Raw genomic sequence first — 27,054 nt, forward strand, 5'->3', positions numbered from 1 at the left:
CACAAAGAATTTAGTGTCTATTGGCTAGATGGTAGGCAAGGGTTGCAAGTTTGATTTAATATGAGGAATTGATTTGTGGAAGATTTTAATGATAAGTGTAAGTTACTCACAAAAGAAAGTAGAGTTGGTTGCATATTCACTTTAGATGTTGAAATTCCTACTATGAATATTGTTATGTATGTTAAAGGAAAAGGAGTAGTTGCAGACATTGAAATATGGCATAAATATATTGGACATGCAAATGGTGCAAAGGTTGAAACTAATGCAGTCGAAAGGGTTGGTTATAGGATTGCCTACTTTTAGACTTATAGAACTTCATAAAGTGTTTGAAGCATGCCAGTTTGCTAAGCAAGAAAGACAACTTTTTTTACATGATTGAGATATGAGCAAAAATATACTTAATGTTGTGCATACAAATGTTTGCATGCCTACGTAAACATATCTCTTTGTGGCAGCAAATATTTTTTCATGTTTATTGATGATTTTTTAAGAAAGTTGTGGATATATTTCATGAAGAAAAAGAATAATGCGTATGAGCACTTCAAAACTTTCAAGACTATTGTTTAAACAGAATTATTCTTGAAAGCTAAGTGTTTGAGGTTAGATGGAGGGGGAGAGTACCTCTATAATCAGTTTAGTGACTTCTTAAGGTCTCATGGAATAAAGAGATAGTTTACTTGCAAGTAGACCCCATAGTAAAATGGGATTACAGAAAGAAAAAATAAGCATATTGCAAAAGTTGCATAGGCATTGATGGCTGAAAAGAATGTACCAAAATATTTTTAGTTTGAAGATGCTTATACTACTATCTATATTATGAATACAACTCCCATAGTTGTAGTTTATGGGATGACCTTTGAAGAATGCTTTACAGAAGCCCAATGTGTCACACTTGAAGTGTTTGATTGTATTGCATATGTTCATGTGCTAAACGAGCTGCAAAAGAATCTTGATCCCTGTGTCTATTTCAAGCTTTTCCATTATCACATGATTCTTAACTACATATGTAAACAAATGTATCTCCTACCTCCTTTCGCATCCACACACTAATTTCATGCCATGGCCATTATTATTCAACAACAATAAATTATACAAATCCAAAGCATGATGTAAGAGCCACACTACCATGAATGAGAACTAGCAAGAAATAGATTATTTTCCACATCTTGCTCAAGCAGTAGAAATGGACCCTATGCTACTGCTCAGCTCTCTAAACAACACTAAAGAAGTCTAAGAAAAAATATCTAAATTGACTTCCCATGTATTTGACACAGTAGCATATATATGGCCTAAGTACTAACAATTGTGAAATAATACAAGATTTGAATTTTCTCATGTCAAACTATGGAAGCATACTTTAACCCCTCTTGTTGTTCACATTTGTAAAACCATGTGAGTCTTTAGTAATAGACAGAACCATTGGATACACATTAGTCAGAATCCAAATACAAGATCAATTACTTGCACATAGTTCTAGATCCATTGACATAATAAAGGTTGCAGAATTTGTATGGGATTTTATATCTCAATGAAATAAAGGTACCTTATTCTAGCAACTTAATGGTTGATAATCATCATGTATGCAAATTATGTATCACATGGCTCTTCCTAAACAAGTTTCATTTAACAAATATAGGAGGCTAAATGAAATTTTTTGGCTCAATTCATGCGCTTCAATACATCCCCAACACCTTGAAAGAAGGACCATGAAAGTATAAAATCTACAATAAAGATCCAAACCAAAGAGATTTTCATTGCTGATGTGGTTGATTCACCAATACCTTTGGCACCTCTGAGTGTTGTGACACCCCAAGCACAACTCACAATAGAAATAAATTCTCCAAAAATAGTAGGCTTCATCATTGTGCTCATAAAATCCTAGGATTAAAGGACATTCTTTGTAGAATCTAGAATGATGTTGGCATTGACATTATAAACAAAGTTTATTAGTAAAACACTTGTTGCCATGATGAAGCTAATCAAAGTTAGGATTTGCAAAGAAATACTGCAAGCAATCACTCAAGGAGTGACCAAATTATCTATTGGATCATTCCATAACACTCTTAGCATGTCTGTCTTCTTGGAGACCTGCATCATGCCAAGCTCTACAGTGAATGCACTTCCAATCCTACCTACAATAATAATGGTAATAACAACTACCAAAAGTTCTCGTGACAATGCTAGAGAGAGCATGCCTTCCATAACCTTGGTCAAATTCAAGCTTTGCAAACTCTTGCATGAATTGAATGGTGAAGGCCATATCTACATATGATGTCGTGAGGATGTAGACTCCCAAAGATCGAGGACCCACACCCTTGAGCTACTAGAGGGAGTTGCGCAAGTGCGTGTGTTGTTGAAGGATGCAAACAATGACTTGCTACCCACCAATGACAACCATGGAAATAGCTTGCCACAGATACTGGGGCGGCTTCCAATTCGCAAACAGGGGTAGGACTACCGTTTTAGTTTCACTCTCTTCAATCTTTGCTATAGTAGTCTCATGTCTGTGCTATCAAGGATGAGGTTGCTATCATTTGACATAGCATCCTTGATGGTTGAGGATGAAATCAAGGGATGAAGAGACATGGATGAAGGGGCCTTCCGAGCTAGAAAAATACCTAGGGCTTATTCAATTCAATTTTAGCTATATATACTTGTAGGGTGATTCTAACTCGTACCAAGTAATGGAGCCCAAGCCCTAAAAGATTCATGGTAGTATCAGCTACTAAAACCACTTCAATTATAAACTTGACTACCCCAATCATTGTTCTCATTGACCAAGTGGTGATTGCTTCTAGCACTCAAGGATCAATGTGGGAAGGGGAAAATAGGAGGAAGGATTGGACATACCACCTCTCCCCCCTCCCTCTCCCTTGCTTTTACGATTGGAGGGGGAAATTTACGGGGGCCTACCCCTGATGTATACACTTATGCATTGTTTAGAAAAACCCCCTCCCTTACACTTATGTGATTCCATAAGTACCCTTGGCAAACTCCATGAGGTTTTTGCTGGTATGCTTTGATGTGTTTCTCCAATGAACAATTCTTTTGTTGACAATCCTATAGTTTTTGCAACAACTCATCTCTATGTTTTGTTAATAAGTGATTCTCTAGTCTAAGAACATCCTTCTCTATAATAAGATCAAGAATACCACCTAAAAATCCATTATAAGCATCACCAATAAATCACATTTGTGAAGAGGAGGGTCACTATTGTTTATAGGATCTCTAGGGTATAACCTTCCATCCAACCAAGATCAAGTATTTTCTTTCCTTCAAATCAACACACATGTTTCATGGACTCTAAAATAATATTTTGTTTTGTTCTTTTCATGATTGGTTTGTACTCATATTGTAGCTCAATGTGAAGATGATAGAGAGCTCTTTTATAGTGTCACAAGGATCATTGGATGATTTATCCATAGCTAAAGATGTGATATGCAACTTTGAGTAGGAATACTGTGTAAATTTGAAAAAGAAAAAGAATGAGTAAGTAATTAACAAGGAGAAGAAGAAGAAATAGAGCAAATATCTTTATGGTAAGATCTTCATTAAGTCAAATATCATTATCTTTATGGCGGCCTACATTTCTAAGTTTAACGTGCAAACCACGTGAATATTATAATTATGACCTTTTAATAATTTTAGATATATATATTTATTAAAATATAAATATATAAAAACTCTTAAATGAGTTTTATTTTCTAAAATATTTTATCTCTCTAGGATCTCTTATAGGGCATTTTTGAGATCTCAAATCTCCCTAATGAATATTACATAATAAATATACTATTATATTGTATATAAAATAATGTTATAGTTGTCAAATCAAAATTTAATAGTTTTGTCTTTTAGTTCTATATGTATATATATGTGTGTGTGTACACACATACACATCCTAATTATGTTTTATTATATATAAAATACAATGTTTTGTAAATATTATTAATAATATTTCATTTTTATCATTATTACTATTATTATATCATATACTATTCATTTTGGTACATGATATTGTATTATTATATTATATTATATAAAATATATATTTTTATTTTAAATTCTTTGATTTATAATGATGTTTAAATCTCTCTCTCTCTCTCTCTCTCTCTCTCTCTCTCTCTCTTTTTGAGTTTAAAATAGTTTATTCACTCTCATAGTATAAATAAAGTTTGCATGCATATGTAATACATAATAATATATTTTTGCCATTTGAAAGATTATTATTTGTAATACATAGTAATGTTTTTCTTTTATAATTTAAATTATTTAAATTTATAGCTATTTTAAAGAATTGTTTATATGAAATATATATATAATTAAATGGCTACCCTAGCAATAAGCTCGAGTAAGTTACTCATGAATATATGTGTGTATGAGGTGGGTTCAAAATAAGATATTTTTAAAATACAATTTTTATATATATTTTTACATGCAGAAGAGTGTAATATGAAGGGGTTATTTATAGATTGAATAGAAAGGGGTTATGCTTTATTCAGGAAAAATTCACAGATAATGATATTTACAAACAGACCCTTGAACGCACATGATGTAGAGGATATACATATAGTAACTTCCTCGAGACAATAAGCCACTTATTTTCTACTACTCCACTTACCTAGGCTCAATTCTCCCTTTACGTAACATGTACACTAAATGACCATGCGGAATGAAGGAATTGAATCAAAGACCTTTTGATCACCACCCTATTTAGCTTAACCAATTAAGTTATATACACTTGGTCAAAATCTCTCTCTCTCTCTCTCTCTCTCTCTCTCTCTCTCTCCAAATTCTTGTTATATAAAAAATAAATAGTAAAGGGATCATAATTGATTTCTCATTCATTGATGTCAATATTCTAGATAGAGGAGACATATACCTTTTCATTTTGTGAATGAAAAGTGAATCATATATGTAAATAAGTTAAGGTGTCTATTTGATCATATTGATTCATTTAGGACTACTTATAACCACATATTCAGGATTTTAGGAATTTTCATAAGGTTTGAAAATTCCTAATGCGATTAATATTTGAATACATGGTCAAATCTTATCCCCTTATTTGAAGGTGAAAATTTCCCTAGATACTATATAATAATCTCCCCAAGTCCCACTCTCAAATATGGGGTAAATATTTAGCCAGTTTGTCAATTCTTTACTCGTTATTTGAAAGTGAAACTTAGGAGATTTCCAAATTATCTAATATGGATATTGAAACAAGTATGGATATGATACAAAAGGGTCGTACACAAGTGAGGATATCAACCCTACAATGTATGACTATGAGATTGGAGATAATATAATATTAAATATTTTCTTGCATGTGCATTAAAATTATTATATGATTAATGGAAGTGCCTTAGCTAGATTGAAGGCTAGTGGTGAAATTAATGCTTTGATAAATATGGTTTGGCCTAGTTAAAGCCATTCTTGGTTATGGTGGATGAAGCTGACTTGGCCTAAATAAACCATTTCTAGTGTTAAACTCAGCACAAGAAGAAAGTAGAAAAAGCAAAAAGCACAAGAAGTTGGGTCGATTAAAGGAGGTAAAGTGAGAAGGGAAATGGTCGAAAGTGCAAGGGCGGCCTCAAAAGCTAAGTCAAAGGAAAAATCACATTTTTAAAATGCCAAGGCGTCACCAAAATTTTGTAAAAGAGCGCTATGCTCTCTCCTGTGCAAATTGTAAAGGGTAGAAGGGCATGGGTAAAGAGAAAGAGTAACTATAAGGAAATGGGAAGAGAGGGCCTTGCCATGATGGCCGGTCATGTAAAAAAGGGGGTGGGTGCCCAAAGGGATGAGGGCTTTGTATATAAACTAAAAAAGAGAATGAGAAGCTCATTCTTTGGTGTGTGGCAAAGTGGACTCTTCTTCTTATCTCCTTCTTTTCTCTTGCATGCTTGCTTGTGAGTGCTTGAGGGAGGGAGTGAGTGTGTCAGGGTGAGGGATCTTAGAGGTGAAGCCCTCTACCATCTCTTTTGTTCTTCTTCTCTTCTCTTCTCTTCTCTTTCTTCTCTTCTCTTCTCTTCTCTTCTCTCATCTTGCACGTGGCTATGGAGGATGGAGCTTGGAGGAAGAGACGTGAGGATGCTTGAGCTCGCATCATGAATCATGTGTCAAGATTGTGGGAGAGAAGGAAGGAGTCTCACTTGTAGCTTTCTTGCTTGCACAATGGGGGAATACACACAAGGGTGGAGGCTGAAAACAGTTTTTCTCTTCTTAGTTGTGTAAGCCAAAAGAACTCTAATACAAAGAAATAGAAGAACCCTATATATGGGTCTCAAACCAAACTCAACTAACTAAGGTGGCATACTAACTGAGCCACGAACTAGAGTAGATAAGGATAGCTATCATGTAGCTATTATTCATGGGCGGTGTACCAACCGCGTCTACAACTGACAAGTCGGTGACATAAATACACAACGGTCACCCTGGCGTATCACGAGTGGAGCTCGATATCTCAACACTCCCCCTCGAGCTCAATCCCAATTCCTGCACACCAAGCAGGTCTCTGAACTTGCGCAGCTTCTCTGCGCCCAATGCCTTCGTAAATATGTCAGCTACCTGATCCTCTGTGCTGACATAAACTAGATCAATAAGACCTAGTAAAACCCTCTCCCGCACATAGTGATAATGCACCTCAATGTGCTTTGTTCTAGCATGATAGACTGGGTTATTTGCCAAGTGTATACTACTCATGTTGTCACAATAAATGACAACTGGCCCATCTATAGACTGATGCATATCATAAAGTAGCTTATGCAACCAAGCTACCTCACATGCAGCCATTGCTGCACCCCTATACTCAGCCTCTGTGCTTGACAAGGCAACTGTAGGCTGTTTCTTGCTGCTCCAAGTGACTGCAGCACTCCCAAAAGAGAACACATATCCACTGGTAGATCGTCTATCAGAAATACTACCAGCCCAATCAGCATCAGTGTATCCATGCGGCTGTATCTGAACCCCAGTCTCATAAAATAGTCCATACTGCAATGTGGACTTCACATACCTGAGTATGCGTCTAGCCACATCCAAATGTGGTTTCCTTGGAGCCTGCATAAACAGACTTACCAATCCAACAGCATAGCTCAAATCTGGCCTGGTAATAGTCATATAAATCAAACTTCCTACTATGCGTCTGTACATAGTAGGGTCTTCTAGAAGCTCACCTGCATCTGTGCTCAGCTTCACATTCTGCTCCAAAGGAACTGAAATAGGCTTATAGCCTGTCATCCCATATTTGGACAGCATGTCCAATCCATACTGCCTCTGCAAGAGTTGTATCCCACTTGGTGATCTAATCACCTCAATGCCCAAGAAATAACGCAGCTCTCCCAAATCCTTCATCTCAAACTTCTGCTTCAATAGCATTTTCACATGAAGGATATCTTCATCACTGTCACCTGTCATAATCAAATCATCAACATAAATGACAAGTAGCATAATACCTTTCTCTGTTTTTCTCACATAAAGTGAGAAATATGCCTTGGAAATCTGAAAGCCAATAGTGACAAGATAATGTCCTATCTTGTCAGACCATGCTCTAGGTGCTTGCTTCAAGCCATACAAGGCTTTCTTCAACCTGCAAACAAACTCAGGATGAACAGCATGCACATAACCTGGTGGCTGCTCCATATAGGCCTCTTCTTGCAAATCACCATGCAAGCAGGCATTCTTTACATCCATCTGATGTAAAGACCATCCCTTTGATGCAGCCATAGCAATGACTGCTCTTACGGTTGCCATCCTTGCAACCGGACTGAATGTTTCTTCATAGTCAATGCCATATGTTTGTGCATACCCCTTGACTACTAATCTTGCCTTGTATCTGTTCACAAAACCATCTGCATTGTGCTTCACCTTATAAACCCACTTACAGCCAATTGCATTCTTACCTTTAGGCAAAGGTACCAATTCCCATGTAGCATTTTCTTCCAAGGCATCCATTTCTTCATCCATGGCTTTCTCCCATTTTTCTTTTCCCATGGCTTGCTCAAAAGAAGTGGGTTCTAGTTCCTGTATCACCTTGACCATATATGCATAGTGAATGGCTATAAATCCATCATATTTCAGCCTATCCATAGGATACCTAGCTCTCTAGACCTGCGCAAAGTAGGTTCACTCCCAGGTGCTCTCAAAACATCCCTGGTCTTCTTTACTCCAGGTGTAACAATAGAAGGAATACCCAACTCATCATCAATGCTCTGTTCTGAGCCACTGGATTCACCATCCACATAAGAGTGACCTGCATTCACATCAAACATGGGCTGATCAACCTTCTCTTTTCCTTTTCGTGATACCTGCATACCACTATCTGCATTGCTTTGAGAAGATTCTCCTGATCTCAATCTTCCTGTCCATGGCGAAGAATGTGAACCACTGCTAGAGGACGCTCCAGGTCCACTAATATTTTGTGACTGCTGCTGTGAATTCTGTGCAGCATTACCATTTTGTGCATCTACATCATCAATCACATTTACTGGTTTATACCAGCTACTCATCTCATCAAAAACAACATCTCTGCTCACTGTAAACTTACGAGTAGAAGGGTTATAGCATCTATACCCTTTTTGCTGCAGAGAGTAACCAATAAAGATGCACTTCTCAGCTTTTGGATCCAACTTGGATCTCAACTCATCTGGCACATGTACATAGGCAATGCAACCAAAAATTTTCAAATGAGAAAAATCTGGTTTCCTACCAGTATACCTCTCCTCTGGAGTCATTCCATGTATTGCTGCAGTGGGAGTCATGTTTATTATGTAGACTACTGTAGCAACTGCTTCAGCCCAATAAAAATCTGGCAGGTCTTTTTCATTGAGCATGGCACGAGACACCTCTCCAATATGTCTGTTTTTTCTTTCTGCAATTCCATTTTGCTGTGGGGTATGACTGCATGAATATTGCTGCTTTATGCCATGCTCCTCCAAGAACCTTGCAAACTCATTTGAGAGGTACTCTCCCCCTCCATCTGACCTTAGGCATTTTATTTGCAAGCCTGTTTCTTTTTCAACCATAGCTTTAAGAGTTTTGAAATGCCCAAAAACTTCACTTTTCTTTTTCATAAAATACACCCAAACTTTTCTGCTATAGTCATCAATAAAAGTAATAAAATAATGACAGCCTCCAAGAGATGCAGCTTTAGTAGTCCACACATCAGAGTGGATTAATTCCAATGGCTTCTTACTCTCTTGAACATGTCTAGGAAATGGTTTCCTTGCCTGTTTTCCAAACTGACAGGCTTCACGTACCTTATACATTTCTGCAACCTTGAATCTAGGCAATCCTGCAACAATATTTTGGGCCTGCATTGATTTAAGTCACTGTACATTAACATGACCAATGCGTTTATGCCAGATATCAATATCTTCAACTACACCGGTCCCATGTGCAAACATTGATGCACTCAATTCAGACATGTCTGCATCCAACGTAAACATTCTGCCCTTCTTCTTTCCTTTTGCTATCAAGCGACCTTTATTTTTCATATCCTCAACAAAGCATCCATGAGGATTAAATCTGACCTGCAAGCCCTGTTCAACCATTTGACCAACAGAAACCAGATTCTTGGTGATATTCGGGACATGAAATACATCGGACAGGTATTTCTTTTTCCCATCCTGCATAGACAAAGGAATTTTTCCAATCTGCATAATCGGATGTGCAGTATCATCACCAGTCTCCACAAATCCTGGTTTTTCCATTTTCCTTGCATCCTCCATCCATTCTGCATGACCTGTCATGTGGTTTGATGCACCTGAGTCAACATACCACACATCGTTGCTTTCTTCTGCACTTGTCACAGAATTGTTCATGTGCTGCACCATAAATAAATGCTCATTTCTGTCATCACCCTGTCTACTAGAAGATGCATAATTTCCTTGTTGCAGTTTTCCATTCATAATGTCATTCTGCTTTTTATAGCAGTCTTTAGCCATATGACCCATTTTACCACAATAGTAGCATTCAACATTACTGTTTGCATTTTGGCCTCTTTGCCATCCACCACGACCTCTCTGGCTCCCCCTGCCTCTAGAGTTACCACGTCCTCCTCCATAGGACTGGTTTTCTTGAGTTTGCTGCATATTCTGATTTCTACCATGGCCTCCAGATCGGCCTCCTCTACCTCTGCCTCTACCTCTTCCAGCATTTGAGTAGAAGACAGTTTCTTTTGAAGTTCCTCCTGAAGAAGATGCACCACCATTTCTCTACTCCTCAGAAATTAGAAGAGCAATCAACTCCTCAAAATCAGGAAATCTTTCACGAACTGAAATGGATGTCCGAAACTGTGCATAATCCTTTCCTAGACCATTCAAGGTCACAGAAACTAAATCATCATCTTCCACTGGCGACCCAATGGAAGCAAGTGCATCTGCAATCTTCTTCACCTTCATGTGGTAGTCATTGATGCTCATATTTTCTCTTTGCACATTGTGCAACTCTTGCTTGAGCTGCATTTTCCTGGCTTGTGTATTTGTGCTATACATCTTTGACAGAGTATCCCATGCCTCCTTTGGCGTACTTGCATCCTGAATATGCACAATCATAGAGTCTGAAATGCTGATAGACAGCCAGTACATAACTTTCCTGGCTCTCTCATGCCATGCTTTGAATGCCTGCATTTGCTGTTGATTGGGAACATCAGGAAGAACTGGTTCTTCTTCATTTCCTGCAACAAATTCCCAATATCCTTTTCCCATAAGGAAATTCGTCATTCTAAACTTCCATGCCTGGAAGTTGTTCTTGTCAAGCTTTTCAGTTACAATCTGTGAAAGAGAATCAGATGCCATTACAGAACACTGCGAAAAATTCTGTCACTGTAAAAACTCAGCTTCACCCTCACAAGGGCAAATCTGCAAAAATGGCGAAAGTGATATTTGACCACACAGTCACTTCCTAGTGACGATTTTGCATAAACAGGAACCAAGGATGATTCTAAAACTCCCAATGTCTCTGCGCACAAGCATACGATGCAATTTCTACAATAACTTTTCACCGACCTGTAGAACAGTGGTCGCACAGCATAAAACAGGGCCTTTTCCTGAGTGCGTGCAGAAAACTTCCGCCTCTAAAACAGGCCCCGAAATGGCCTCAAATAAAAAAAACAGGGTCTCTTGCTTCACCACGAAGGGCGACTCAACCTGAGACAATGCACTCATGCAATTTCCGGCTGTGCTACCTGCAAAGATCTGCTCCCAAAATAGAAAATGAAAGCAACACTGCTCCTCTTACCAGAACACCGCGAGCTTGGCTTGCTTTCTTGAGCTCCTTACCACGAACAAGGCTCTGATACCATGTCAAGATTGTGGGAGAGAAGGAAGGAGTCTCACTTGTAGCTTTCTTGCTTGCACAATGGGGGAATACACACAAGGGTGGAGGCTGAAAACAGTTTTTCTCTTCTTAGTTGTGTAAGCCAAAAGAACTCTAATACAAAGAAATAGAAGAACCCTATATATGGGTCTCAAACCAAACTCAACTAACTAAGGTGGCATACTAACTGAGCCACGAACTAGAGTAGATAAGGATAGCTATCATGTAGCTATTATTCATGGGCGGTGTACCAACCACATCTGCAACTGACAAGTCGGTGACATAAATACACAACGGTCACCCTGGCGTATCACGAGTGGAGCTCGATATCTCAACATCATGGAGCTATCAGAGTGCTTGAGAGAGGAAGCAACTCAATTGGGCATCAAGGTAAGCTCACTGCACTCCTAGAGAGAGATAACGCATTGGCTATGTGAGAGGTAGCCATTAGTGCTCGCTTGAAATGCTTGAAGGAATAAGCGGTCCGTGGGTCTTTGCAGTTGAGCGAGAGCTCTCTTTACATTTTGGTTCCATTTCCGAGACCAACGAATTCAAGCTTGAGCGCTTGCGCACTTTGAATCGAGTGTCGAAGTAGGGTTCACCTGGAGCTTGAGATAGATAGGAGGTTTTGGGTTTCTAATCCATGCTACAAGTAAGTATTTTTTATTTTTAATGATTAGTTGAGTGGGAGAAATCATTTCAGTACTTTTCTTTTGATTTTTGTTGCATTTTGAGTAGGTTAGGATCGAGAAATTGAAGCGGAAAGCTTAGGGTTTGTGTAGAGGCGATGAGCTCAAGCTCAACTGCCAAGACCCATGGATCGCTTATTGTTCAAGAGTTCCAAGCCGAGCACTAATGGCTATCTCTCACATAGTCGATGCACTATCCATATGTACAAGTGTAGCAAGCTTACCTCCATGCCCGTCGAGTTGTCTCCTCTCCCGAGCACTCTAGTAGCTCCACGATCGAAGTGCAAGCTTTAAGCGAGATCCATCCTCAAGCTCCATGCTCCAAGCTCCATTTTTGTGAGCAAGAGAAGAGAAGAGAAGAGAAGAGAAGAGAAGAAGAGAGGAGATGATGGAGAGCTTCTCCACCTTGGTCCCTCACCCTCACACACACACTCCCTCTCTCAAGCACAAGCTCAAGCAAGCAAGAAGAAGAAGAAGAAAAAGAAGAAGAAGAAGGAGAAGAGAGCTACTTTTGGCCACACACAAGAATGAGCTTCTCATTCACTTTTCAAATTTATATACAAAACCCTAAATCCCTTTTGGACAGTCATCCCCTTATCCCCTTTTTTACATGGCCTCTAGGCCATTTTTCCCATTGACCTCCTATCTTCCTAGCTTCCTTCCTACTGCCCATCTACCTTTACAATTTGCACAGGTGAGAGCCCGACGCTCTGAAAATAAATCATGGTGTGCCTTGCGCTCTTTTACAAAATTATTGACTTGCGCTTTTTCTTGTGCGCCTTTCTCCTTGATTTAGGACTTTTCTGCACTTCTTATGTTTCCATATTTTTCTTGGTGCGCCTTTGTCTTCTGTTTCACTTTTGCCTTGGCCTTGTCTTCTACTTTAGATTTTCTAGATTTTCCACCTTGTTTGTCTGAGGGTTAACATTACCCCCTCCTAGATGAGTGCCAATTGCATGGCGCTCACCGTCATAGCTAGCAAGCTTTGGCATGCACTGAAGACATGGGTGGAAGGGACATATGTGGTTTGCCAGGGAGGAATTCTGGTGGTAGTGCAGATGAAGGTCATTGGGGGCACGTTGTTGGCTTGATTGGTTGGTGATAGGATTGTTGAAGCTGGTGATAGGGTTGGTTTTGGTTGGAAGGTTCACTCCTGGGTTGGTACAAGTGTTAATGTTTTGGGGATTCTATAGGCCATGATTCTTTGGTGGGCTTGTTGGATGGTAAAGGATAAGAATTCAGAGTTGAGTGTTGATGAAGAGCTGACGGTACTATCATTGGAGTCTTCAATACTTGCAATTGAAAAACCTCTCATATGTGGTCTCTCCTTGGGGGTAGTGATAGTCTTCTTATCATGCACAAGAAGTATCTTGATTAATTTGGGAGATAGGTCGAACTTTGAGCAAGAGCAAGCTGAGAGTGTTGTCCTGCACTTGAGGACCCAAACTGTGTATAGATTGTAGTACATATATTATGTGAGTGTATGTGCATACTTAGATATTACGAAGTTAGAAGACTCCTGGTCTAGTTTCTCATAGCAATGTGTGGATGAAGCAAGGGTTCAATGGGATGGAAAAAATTGTCAGCGTTGAGGAGAAGTACACTCAAAGGGTTCTTGAGACATTATTTGTGCTTTTGACCACACAATGTAGCATAATTGAGCTCATTGACTCCAAGATTAGATTGCAGAGGCCAATATTAGATTTTATCAAGTTGTGGGGGCCTTCAATGTCAATGATGGTTGATCATCTCTGTTGAGTATACCTGAAAAAATAAAAAGGAAGTGCACTACCTAGGGGTGCATCTATCTCACTATGTAGTGTTGCATGGTGTCCCTGCTAGTAAAACTAGGAGTTGAGTCAAAACCTTAGGGAAGCCTTTGGTGTTGTCCCACACTTGATGACCTAGTTTGTGTGTAGGGGAGGTGCTGTGGGTGTCACTTAGGGAGACAGATCTAACCATATGTGAGCACAAACTCCCTAGGTGTGTCCTACACTTGATGTGCCCTAAGTGTGAAGTGGGGGGTAGGAAGGGCTAAGGGGTTCTAGGTATGGAACTAGCTGACCAAGGCCACTTTACATGCCTAACCTGACGACCCGTAGGTGCAATGTTTGTGGCACTTTGATATACATGGAAAAGCTCATTGTTTCTTTCCTTTTTCTTTGTGTGAGTCTTTGTTTGTTTGCTCTTTTTTTTTTTGGATATGCATTGGGATGGAGCACGCTAGACATCATCCTGATGCTCTACAGTAGTTACATTCTGAGGGGGCCTAAGAGATTTACCAAGGAATGCATGGCTTGGCATGGGTCCCTTTTCTCTTTTGATTGTACTTGTTGTGGCCATGGAGGGGGCTTGGTTCCTACACTCGATCTTTCTTTTGTTGATCTAATTTAGAGTCATGCCCTTCTTGTGGACCAGATCTAGTGGCTCCTGTTGAGGTGGCTGCATTTGATGTTTTGTCTCCCAAGCCCTCGAGGGCTTAGGTGTCATGGCATGGAGTCCATGTTGCAGCCATGTTCCAGTTTGTAGGCTAAATCTTTGATTCCCTCTTCATTAGAGTAGTCTCCTCCTCCCTTTTTTCCTTAGTCATTCTTCCTCCTCTTCTAGTGTTTGCTTGCGCTCTTCTTCTAATCTCTTCGATTCCTCCTCCAACCTTTGCAACTCTCTATTTTCTTTGGAGGTGGATCAAATTCTTCTTATGGGGATTTTGAGAGTGTGATCTTTTTTCTTTCCACTTGACTTGATAATTTTTGAGCCTTGTTGCTCATGGATTGTCCTCTTTCTCTCTTGCTGTTGAGATGGTTGGTCATTCTCCTTTTTATTAGTAACTCTCTCCATGTTATCCTGCTATTCCTTGTGCACTTTTTCTCCCTCTTGTTCTTGGATTGGTGACGGCTCACCCCTAGCATATTATACACATCCCTCCTTGGGTGTTTCTCAGTCCTGCTACTGGCTAATAAACCCAGGGCCTTCTCCACCCTCACAGGGCTCAACTCCACTTCTACTTGACAAGCTTCTTCTCCTCTTCTTACCATCACCATGCCATAATTTCTTTCAGAATCATCGAAGCTCCTCGGAAATTCTGTGCACTTTCTGTAATTGATAGCGTGCCCGATCTTCTCTATATACTTCTATAGAGTACACTAGTCCGAGAGTTATTTTACAATTGGCTCTCCTCCATGATGGAGTCTTTTAGCTTTAGGGTAAACTTGAATGTAAACTAGTTGAAATGCCTCATTCCCACCATTAAGCCATACTTTTCTTGCTCTCTCATCGTGAACGAGAGCTTGCCGCCTTAATCTTGCCCTGGATGTAGAGTGCCAAGAAAGAGAGAGTAGCCAATGACTATGCTTTGGGCCATGCTCAAATGCAATGTGTGATTTTTGTAGGGGTGACTTTCTCTTCTAGCAGTGGGGCTTCCATCATGGCTCTTTGTTCTTAGTATTTATGTCGTTTTCTCCATAATGGTTCTTTGTGGGGTTGGTGGTCTTGTGGTAACTTGGACATCAATGCTTTCGTATAGAGACCTGTGTCATCCTGCATTCACTTGGCAACTCATGAGAGTACATGCAAGTCATATGCTTCAACCACCATAATGAATAGGTGCAGCTCAAAGAGACATCACTTATCTGAATCCCATGGTGTTGACTTCGATACATATCACCTGCGCTTGATTATCATTGCTTGTGTGTGTGCTGTCCTTGCTTTTTTTTTGAATTATCTATACACAGTCACACAAATTTCATTGTTTTTTTATGTACACGTTTATGAATCCATGTCACTTCGTGAGGATAAAAACCAATTGTAGAACTCAGGATTGTAGTACTGGAGTTTGCATACACTTGGTACATTTGGAAAGTTTGCATACACTTGGTACATTTGGAAAGTTGGAGATGAGTTTTTATAAAGCTAGACAAGAGCAGCTCTATGATTAACTAAGAGACAGGACTAATCAAAGAAGACCTACCTCTACCCATGACCAATATTCAAAGCTATAGGGTAACAAGAAGAAGCACAAGTGTCTCTCACCCTTTGAGATACAAAAGTGTAAAGAGAAAGGAAGGTGCTTTCTTTGTGGTGAGTTAGGGCATATGAAGCCTTACTGTCCTCACAAAAGGAAGGAAGCAAATGTGATCAAAGATCCTCCTCCGCCATCCTTAAATTCTATTCTAGATGTGCAATCTAACACTCATTCAAATGAGAAGAAGAGACAACTCTTAAATGGTTGGGGGACACTCAACAATCAATGAGTTTTGATACTCTTTGATCCAGGGTCCACATATAACTTTGTGTCAGCAAATACTATTGAAAGGCTAAAAATTCCACCGGATCAATTGGGAACACCAATTGGATCTGGTTCAGCATTTGAAGGACTTACAACCAATTCTACTCCTATCCAAGGGAAGTTGAATCTTAGAATTGGGGATTACCGTGATGAAGAATCTTTTCTACTTGCACCCATTTGTAACTGTGATATTATCTTAGGTATGCCTTGGCATTACAAGATTAGACCTCTTCCCCATTTTATTAACAAGACCCTTGCATTTCAATTCAAGGGTCGGAACATAGTATGCATTGTTGACGTTGGAGATTGGCATGTGCCAATGGTTAGTCATGTTAGCATTTCTAAAGAAATGAAGAAAGCTATTTTTGCATACATGATTTTTGTGAGAGAGTCAAAAGAATCTAATGATTCAAGGGAACTTGATGCCTCTAATGAACACACAATACCAACTAATGCTTCTAAGTTTTAGACACTAAAAGAACCCCTCTCTTTAATTGATCAAGCTAGACATGATTTTGTTAAATAATATGAAGATTGTTTTGGTGATTCACTCCTAGGAGACTTACCTCCTAAGTGTCCGTAAGATCACACAATTGATCTTATCCTAGGTAGTTCACCACCTAACCAGCTGCCTTATCAAGTAAGTGCAAGTCAGCAAGAGGAGATCCTAAAACAAGTAAACAAATTGTTGGAAAAAGGGTTGGATGTCTTACTTGTTCAAAAGAAAGACGGTTCTTTCCGTATGTGCATAGACTATAGATCTTTGAACAAGATCACAATCAAGAATTGTTTTCCTATCCCAAGGATAGATGATATCTTGGATAAGTTGCAAGGGGCTAGTATCTTTAGATGCATTGATCTCAAGAGCAGCTATCACCAGATACGGATAGCACCTAAAGATGTTCATAAGACAACTTTTTGTCAATGTTTGGACTATATGATTTCTTAGTTGTGCCATTTGGTTTGACTAATGCACCCACCACATTCAATTAAATAATGGAGAGAAATTTCAGAGCTCACTCAAAGTTCATAAGTATCTTATTTGATGACATTATAATATTTTCATGATCTGAAGAGGAGCATAGAAAACATATATCTATTGTTTTTCAAGAGCTTTGTAAGCATAGATCACATGTCAATGCTAAGAAGAGTGAATTTTTCCTTTCAGAAATTCATTACTTGGGCCACATTGTTTCTCACAATTTGGTGAGAATGGATCCTGAGAAGATTCAAGCCATTGTTGATTGGCATATACCTACTTCTGTACATGAAGTTAGAAGTTTCTTGGGCCTATGTTCATACTACAGGAGGTTCATACGAGGTTTTGCATATGTTTCATCTCCTCTACATGACCTTACTAAGAAATGAATGCCTTTTTGCTGGGGATAAGGCAACTACAAGCCTTTGAAAGAATTAAGTTTCTTGTGACTCAAGAACCAGTTCTCATAGTTTCCGATCTTCAAAAACCTTTTGAACTTCATTGCGATGCTTCTGGGGATTGCATTGGAGTTGTGCTTAACCAAGAGCATCATGCAGTAGCATTTGAGAGCCGACACCTCAAGGATCATGAGCTACATGCTCCAGTATATGAGAAATAGATTATGGTAGTGGTACATGCTCTTCAAGTATGGAAACACTATTTACTTGGTGCAGATTTTGTTATTAAAACAGATCACCAAAGTCTAAGATACTTCCTCACTCAAAATAAGCTCTCAGAGAAATAGATGTGCTGGGAAAATTTCTTATCTATGTTTCATTTTCAAATCCTTCACATGTCTAGAACTAAGAATGTGGTAGCAGATGCTCTATCACGGTGACCTCGAGTGAATGCAATCACAACTATTTACCTAACGAGTTCATGGATTTACCCAAAATATATGCAACTGATTTCGACTTCTCAACCATATGGGATCAGCTTAACTCAGGTCAGTCGATTACACCTTACTCGATTCAAGATGGTTATTTTTATCATCATCAAGCAATTTGTGTAGCATTACCATTGCGACACAAGGTAATGGATGAAGCACATGCATCTCCATATGCTGGACATAGGGATATTCTACCCACTACTCAAACATTGGAAATATATTTCCTTTGGCCCACTCTTAGAGCCAACATTGAAAGATATGTCCGCGAGTGCAAGATATGCCAAAAAGTAAAGCATGACATGCATAAACCACATGGTCTATTGAAGCCATTACCTATTCCCAATGAGCCTTCGAAAAGTATAGCCATGGACTTTAACATGGAGCTTCCTTGCACACAAGCAGGCAACAATGCAATATGGACTATCATTGATAGATTCAGTAAGCAAGCTCACTTTATACATGTGTGAAAGACAATCAAAGCCGATCATATGGCTAAGCTATTCATTGCTCATATTTTCAAGCATCATGGCAGGCCTAAGTCTATTATAAGTGATTGAGATCCTTGCATGACCAGCCTCTTTTGGCAAGCTCTCTTCGAGAACCTCGAGACTCAGTTAAAGTTTTCCTCCTCTCATCATCCTCAAACGGATGGGCAGAGTGAAAGTGCTAATTCTACAGTTCTTGGCATTTTGAAATCCTATATCTTTGATAATCAAAGAGAATGGGAAAAGTATTTGCCTTTAGTAGAGTTTGCATACAATAATACGGTCTATTCTAGTACTAGTAAGGCACCCTTTGAGATCATCTATGGTAAGTCTCATTTACCACCCATTCTTCTTACAAAGGGTAAGATCTTTGCAGCAAATGAGTTTGTTAGAGATATTGATACATCTTTCACTCAAGTAAAAGCTGCTATCCAAAGGACACAAGAGAAGCACAAATGCGAAGCTGATAAGCATTGTCGTAAGTTAGATATCAAGTTGGGACAAAATATGTTCTTCTTAAGTTTGAGAAGGCTTACTTGAAGAAGCAGAAAGGTCAAAAGGGTAAAGTGGTCAAGCTTTCTAATTGCTATTATGGCCCTTTCACGATCACAGATAAGGTAAACTATGTGACTTTTTGTTTGGATCTACCAAGTCATTAGAACATTCATAATGCTTTCCATATAAGTTTGCTACATCCCTATATTGGAGAATCTCCAATGGAACCAATCAAGGAATATTTACATGACATAGAAGAAACAGAAGAGTTCCTTGTGCCTGAAAGAATTTTACACCATCAGGAAAATACTCTAAGGTTAGGTAAGGTATTACGAAAGTATCTGGTTGAGTTTAAAAATTATCCCCCATTGGACGCTCAGTTTATGACTGAGAGAGAACTACAAGACTTTCCAGATCTTCTTAAGGACTATGTATCCCCTCTACAATTGAGGTCAACTATTTAGAATCCTGAGGGATGCCACTAAATTGATTGCTTATTATGCATTCTCTATTTCATAAATTTATGTCAATAAATTAATGACTCACTTCTCTTTAAGTGTTGATGATGATCTACTATGGCCATGAGACCATTTAGAGACCAGTATTCCTAATGCATCACTTAATGGGGTGATCAGAGCACTGTGACGGAGATATCTAGTACAAGTAGTACAAGTTATGAAGGGGGAAAGAAGTGTCTTCCAAGTGTAAGAGTGTATACAAGAACCTAGGAGTTACACATAAATAAATATGGATTGAGTTCTAAGAAGAGAAAAAGCATTAGCATTGTGTTTATGTATTTATGTGCGCATCCAGGATGCCTAGGAACATTTACTTGTGTGTAATGAGCATTGCATTCATTTGGGGTCATCCTCTCCCTTACAAGTCAAGGTTTTAGGTCTTTTCTTTCATTAAGAAAGATGAGAGAGGTAATTCTCTCACTAAGAAATATGAGAGACATGATCCTCTGGAAGTGAGGAGAGAAGTGATTTTCTCTTTCTAAGGTCTAAAATGACACTAGCTTTTGTGTGGAATTCAATATTAAGGTTGAGGTGGCCCAAGGAAATCTAATGAACTCTCCTTATCTATGGCACAAAGTGGTTGCATGACCACAAGTTAAGAGTACAATTTAAAAAGTTATTTTTCTTAAAATAGACATGGTGAATCTATTTTTAAATTATCTCGCGATAGAAATACGATCTCTAAAAACATCCCGGTGGGATTATCGGAAACAACAAGATCTACAACTTTTATGTTAGACGTTTTTTCATCTGAGCAACAGACAGAGAGATATCTCAAAATTGGTGCTGCAGAGTAGGTCTTGGAACAGCCACATCTTGCATGAAGATCAACCTTTCCAATCTTTGCACTGAAGTCTCTCTCCAAGAAGAGAAGCTCTTGAAAGCCTATAAAAGAGGAGGCTCTCCTTGGGTGTGGGAGAGGTAAAGGAAGCATCACTTTGCATGCATAGAAGAGGAGAAGAGAAGGTGCAAGTGCTGCGGAAGCTCTGCTGAAATTAAGTTCCAAGAGGAGAAAAGAAGGTGCAAGTGTGCTGTAGAAGCTCTGCTAAAATCAAGCTCCAAGAGGAGAGCCCTACACATATTGTGTAGGAGAGAAGGAGACTCAAGAAGAATCAAAAGGTGCCAAATTCCAAGTTGTGCAAGTGTTAGCCAGTTGTATGCCATGCAAGGAACCGTGATCGGCCGGGGGCGCTGCCCCTGGACCCCCACTAGGGGGGCCGCTGGCCCCCCTGGGACCCCCCCCAGCCATGGGCCGCTTCTGCAGCCCCCGAACCCCACAATAGGGGCCCCTTTTAACTCCCTTACCACGCAACTCAATGCAATGTGCCTCAAGTTGCTACCAGCTTAACCACTCCGTCTAACCCAAAGATTAGACCCACAATAGCCACCTTTTTGCCATCCGGTCACATAGACCTCATTTGATATACAAGTCAGGACTCAACCAATGTCCGGGCTCACATTTGGCTTCTCCTCATAATGGGGGCCTTACAACTTTGAGCACCATGGATCATTGGTAGCACCTAATGAGGGTGGGGCATTGATCATATCTAACAGCGCCTTTGTCTTTCGTTTCACTTTTTCCTTGGCCTTGTCCTCTACTTTATATTTTCTAGATTTTCCACCTTGTTCTCTGAGGATTAATAGTTTGCTGCTATGAAATAGGCCCAAATAGGACATAAATAGAAAAAAAATGGAAAAAATGAGTGATTAGATATGTTGGAATAGCAAGGGGAGTGATCAGTGAGATTAAAGTTATGCCTAACAAGGGTTTAAGACCCGGGAGGCAAGGGAAAGTCTCATTTGTGACTTGACATTGAGAGAGAGAGAGAGAGAGAGAGAGAGAGAGAGAGAGAGAGAGAGAGAGAGAGAGAGAGAGAGAGAGAGAGAGAGAGAGAGAGAGAGAGAGAGAGAGAGAGAGAGAGAGAGAGAGATCTTGGAGGCCCTTGCTTGGCAACGGATTGCGATCAAGCTAGATTGGAGGTTTTCATGGCATCCAACTATATGAGACCCTTCCTCTACATCCCTATTTGTATTTTGGAAAATCTGGACTTCTAGTATTGCTCATATTAGTAGCTTTTGAGTGAATCATACTCAAGTATGTAGTTTCGACTCTACTAGAATCAGACGGTTGCAACAATGTCTAATTCCTAGAATTGCACCCCTAATTCTAAGAATCGAACACTCGGACCACCTTATTTGATTTTCAAAATCAGACACTTAGGCTCGGTCGGAACCTGCCACATCACCACTCAGACAACCCATCCTTGTCTGATTCTGAGAATCGGACATGCAAGAATCAAACACACCACCTCATCCAATTGTGACAATTGGACCATCGAGAATCAAATACTCCAAATCGACAAACACCTATCAAATCGGATGCTCGATTCCTAGAATGGGACTCTAGTAAATCAGACACAGCTTGAGAGACAAAATCTAGAAATTTGACAAACCTGGACCGATGAAGAGCGTGGCCCTTACCAAGAGAACTCACTGAATGCCTTACAAATAGATATATACCTAGAAATCATAGCCGAAAACCCAAGAACCGCGCTAAGGCACATCTTGGAAAATTTGACATACTTAGTACTATAGGCTGATCGTAAGACCCCAATTTGACCCTGAATAAGCTGAGTGACACAGCGCAGACCCTAACAAGCGGAAAAGAAGGTCAGGATCTGAGCTTAGAGCCCCATCAGACCATGAGCACAAGCAAGAGTGCGGAAGCTAAATAGTCATCTTGTCTTCGCAGTTGTATTATTTTCCAACACCAGAAGTACACTGGATAAGACCTGAAAGTCTGATTGCACACAGTGCACAGAAAAGAGTACACACACATAGAGTGACTGTAAATTGAGAATTTCTTGTAAGTAACAAGGAGCACACTCAGACATAATAACCTAAAGGAACCCACCAATAGAGGAGAAGACCCTAAGACTTGGCTGAGTGATTGAAACCCCAAGTGTAGGAACTAGTTGGAAATGCAACAAAGAAGCCAGGCACGGTAAGGATAGACCCCATCAGAAAAGTGGATTTACCCAACCGAATCAATCTCATTGGCAACTTGGTGGAGCACGAGACCACAGACATGGCAGAGACAAGCACTAACCATGAGGAGCTTGACCTAAAAGGTCTCTCGACTTAAATCCAGCAGCGTCTAGTTGCCAATTACGACCTACAAGCCCGAACAGACCACCACGGCAGGACATATGAGGATGTCATGGTAGACCCAGGAGAGAAGAGAAGACTAGCAAGTGACCTACAATCAAGAACATCAAGCCATGAGCTTGTGACAAAACATGGAAATGCGTGAAATTCAGTGGGTTCTAGCACTAGCAAGCAGAAATAGGACGAGCCCTGATGCTAAGAGGGAAAGAGCACTAGAGGAAGATCTTATGATGAGTGAGCTTCTCATGAAGTGACTGTTAGAAAATGCTTCCACTGAGTGAAGTGAGAGGGATGAGAGGATCGAAAGACCATGCACGAGCTATGGTGGAGAGCAAGAGCAAGAAAAGAGAGAGAGAGAGAAAAATGGGAACTCCAACAGTCACAATGTGTGACCAGGCCTTCCTTTATTCACTAGTCACTGAAAGAATAAAGAATAAGTGTGACGGTGATGGGCGCCCGCCACCTGCAATGTGCAGTGGCGGGTACTGTCAGTGTAGTAATACACGGGGTGGCATGGCGGAGGCGCCTTTACCCCAACAACCTCCCACTGAAAGGCGAATCTGCCCCAATGAGAGAAAAAAGAAAAGAAAAGATAGTACAAATGTACATAGGTACAAGGGATGAGGAAAGGCAACATCTCATCCAATGGCCATCAATCTCCTAAGGAAGGCAAAGCGCTCAGTAATGAGGATTTTTGTGAGCAGATCTGCAGGATTGATGTCAATGGAGATCTTGACAAGGTCAACAGACCTGTCTTCCACGACACCCCGAATAAAGTGATATCTCACCTCAATATGTTTCATCTTCGCATGGAAGACCGGATTCTTAGCCAACTAAATGGCACTCATAGAATCCGAATGCAGTGTAGGAACAACATCAATCCCAAGGTCAAAAACAAGACGGCCTAGCCAGATAGCCTCCTTGCAAGCCTCAGTGGTTGCAACATACTCGGCCTCAGGTAGACAAAGCCGTACACTTCTGCACCCTGGACATCCAAGCAATAGCCCCTCCAGCATAAGTGAACACATAGCCAGAAGTGGACTTCCTACTATCTGCATGTCCTGCATAGTTGGAGTCAGTGTAACCCACGACCCCTATATCTTGGCTGCCATAGCATATAGACATATCTGCAGTGCCCTTCAGGTACCTCATGATACCTTTCACGGCATCCCAATTCTTCTTGCTAGGTGTAGCCATATAACGCACCACAACACCAACTGCATGCACAATATCTGGACGAGTGGCTATCATGGCATACATGAGATTGCCCACTGCTGATGCATAAGGGAACTTGGCCATCTTGGCCCTCTGCTCATCTGTCTGCGAACAATCGGCCTATGAAACCCTCACATGAGAAGGCAAAGGACAGCCCGCAGGCTTTACGTCCTGCATGTGGAAGCGCTCAAGGACTTTATGGATATACTCCCACTGTGAGAGATACAAAAGCCCCTGATGCCTATCACGCTTAATGCACATCCCAAGAATATGTGAAGCCTATCCCAGATCCTTCATCTCAAAGCTCTTCTTGAGCTGAGCTTTCAGAGCATCAAGCTCTGCATGAGCTTTCCCTACTATCAGCATGTCATCAACATAGAGAACCAAAATCAGTAAACTACCATCACGGGCTTTCTTCTGTAAAGACACGGATCCATAGCACTCCTGCTGTAGCCCTCTGATTGGATAAAGGCATCAAACTTATGATACCATTCCCTAGGTGCCTGCTTCAAGCCCAGGGGTACTTTTCAGCTTGTACACCCATTTGCATGGCAAAGCCTTTTTTCCCTTAGGCAAGGCAATAAGATCCCAACTCATATTCCTATGCAAGGAGTCCATCTCAGACCGCATAGCCCTCTCCCAGGAGTGATTGTCACCCCTACGCATAGCCTCATCATAGGTGAGAGACTCTCCTGCATCCGTCAACAAGACATACTACATAGAGGGCTCATAGCGATTAGGTGGACGTCTATCTCTAGTAGACCGTCTCACTGCAGGCTCTGCTGCCTGCCCAACTGCTTGTCCAACACCCTGGCCCTGTGTAGGAACTGTTGCAGGCTACACTGTTGGCTATGCTGGAGTCCAAGGCTCCTCCTAAAAGATCACTCTGCGGATCTCAACCACCTTCTCAGGCTACTTATGCATTTTGTGTTCATGGAAAACTACATCATGGCTGCGTACTATTTTTCGCGCCTGCGGATCCCATAGGCGATAGCCCATCTCTCTTGAATCACCATAGCCAAGAAAGATGCATTTAATGCTCTTTGGATCCAACTTACTCCTCTTGTCCTTGGGCATATGGCAGAATGCCTCACATCCAAAGACACAGAGATGCGCATAAGAGGGTGGCTTACCAGCCCAAACTTCCTCTGCAACCTGGAAATCCAAACCACTAGAAGGCGATCGGTTTATGACATGCACTGCCGTACTAACTGCCTCAACCCAAAAGCTCTGTGGTAGGCCTGCATGGCTAAGCATAGAGCACACACGCTCCTGAATAGTCCTGTTCATGCGCTCAACCAAACCATTCTGGGGTGGGGTGTAAGGGGCGGTCAACTGGCGCTTAATACCCTATCATCACACAACTACTCAAAAGCACGTGAGACATATTCTCCCCCATTGTCAGTCCTAAGGCATTTCAGTCTATACCCAGTCTGGTTCTCAACAAGAGCAAGCCAACGCTGCAAGACTGCCAAGACATCGGACTTCTGCTTTATGGGATAAGCCCACATTTTCCTAGAAAAATCATCAATGAAGGTAACAAAGTACTTCGCGCCACCCATAGACATACAAGGCATGGGCCCACAAACATCAGAATGCACCAAAGCCAAGGGCTCACTCATGCGTGCCTACCCGATTTCTTATGCGTAGACCTATTCTGCTTACCATAAAGACAATGATCACATGAGTCAAAACATGCATAGTCTAAAGGTGGAAGATACTGCAAACCAGAAAGCATTTTCATTCCCTTCAAAGACATATGCCCCAAACGGGCATGCCAAAGTGATACATGTGGGATAGAACCCACTGAAAAAACATGATCAACTGTAGGACCATCCACTACAAGAGGATAGAGGCTGCCAGCCTTGGCACCTCTGGCCAGTACAAGTCTGCCTCTAGTAATTTTCCAAGCAGAGTCTCCAAAACCAATGTGAAACCCTGCATCATCCAGCTGACCTGCAAACATAAGGCTGCGCATAAGCACAGGTACATGACGTACATCCCTGAGCACAAAAGAATTGCCAGTGGAAAATTGCAACTGTATGTCACCACTGCCCACAATAGCCAAAGACCTGTCATCTCCAAGCCTGACTGACCCTGATACAGTGTGGTAGGAGTGGAACCACTCCACGATAAGGCATCACATGAAAAGACGTTCCTGAATCCAAAAGCCAACACTGTGCATATATGCTAGGAGTCTCAGTCAACTGTGAGCTGTCAGATGAACTAGCTGCCAAGATAAACTCATCACCGTCAGATGGCTCCTCAGTCTGCGTAACATTGATCTCTTCTATCTTTACACTGGACTTCGTAGGCACAATACTACGATCAGAAGACTTTTCCTGCACTTAATCCTTCCCCTTGTCCTTGTGCTTTTCATTCTGCAACTCATGACACTGTGGTCTGTTATGGCCCTTTTTCCCACAATGATGGCAAGTGACATTAGCGTTGCGCCCACGCGACTTACTATGCAACTTTCCACGAGATTTGGACCGACCCTTCTGAGAGTCACGGCCACGGCCATTCCCACGGTCATTCCTGTCATTCCTACCTCTAACTGTCAAAGCATGAGAAACACGAGAGGCATCCAAGTTCTTCCTGTTGATCTCTTCCTACAGAAGAGCACTCTCTATATCAGACAATTTCAGCTCAGTAGTAGCAGGAGCACACAAGGCAGTACGAAAGACATCCCACGACTCTCCAAGAGTCCCAAGCAAAAAGAGTGGGGTCACCTCATCGGGAAATGTGATACCGTACGATGTCAGATTCTTCAAGATCACATGGAACTGGTTCAAATAAGCAGACATCGTCGCATTCTCCTTCATGCGCAGATCCATGAGCTGCTTGAGCCAATACATCTGACTAGTCGGGCTCTTCTTATCATAAAGATTCTTGATCTTTTCCCATATCATGTACAATAGCTCTAAACAGTCCAAAACTGTCAATTTCCAGCCCAAAAACAATGCCAAATCATGGGCAAATCGAATGCATACATTCCCAAGACATTTGGGCATCAAGTAGGCC

At 40.8% G+C, this 27,054-nt stretch overlaps 1 pseudogene; it reads right to left on the reverse strand.

The window, feature by feature from the left end:
- Positions 1 to 1,659: 1,659 nt before the first annotated feature.
- LOC148033791 (protein TRIGALACTOSYLDIACYLGLYCEROL 1, chloroplastic-like) lies at positions 1,660 to 26,837 on the reverse strand (annotated as a pseudogene).
- Positions 26,838 to 27,054: the final 217 nt, after the last annotated feature.

This window comes from Lygodium microphyllum, chromosome 7, assembly GCF_053477565.2.
Source record: "Lygodium microphyllum isolate KBCC chromosome 7, Lygodium_microphyllum_v1.1.10, whole genome shotgun sequence".
In the NCBI taxonomy this organism is placed as follows: Eukaryota; Viridiplantae; Streptophyta; class Polypodiopsida; order Schizaeales; family Lygodiaceae; genus Lygodium; species Lygodium microphyllum.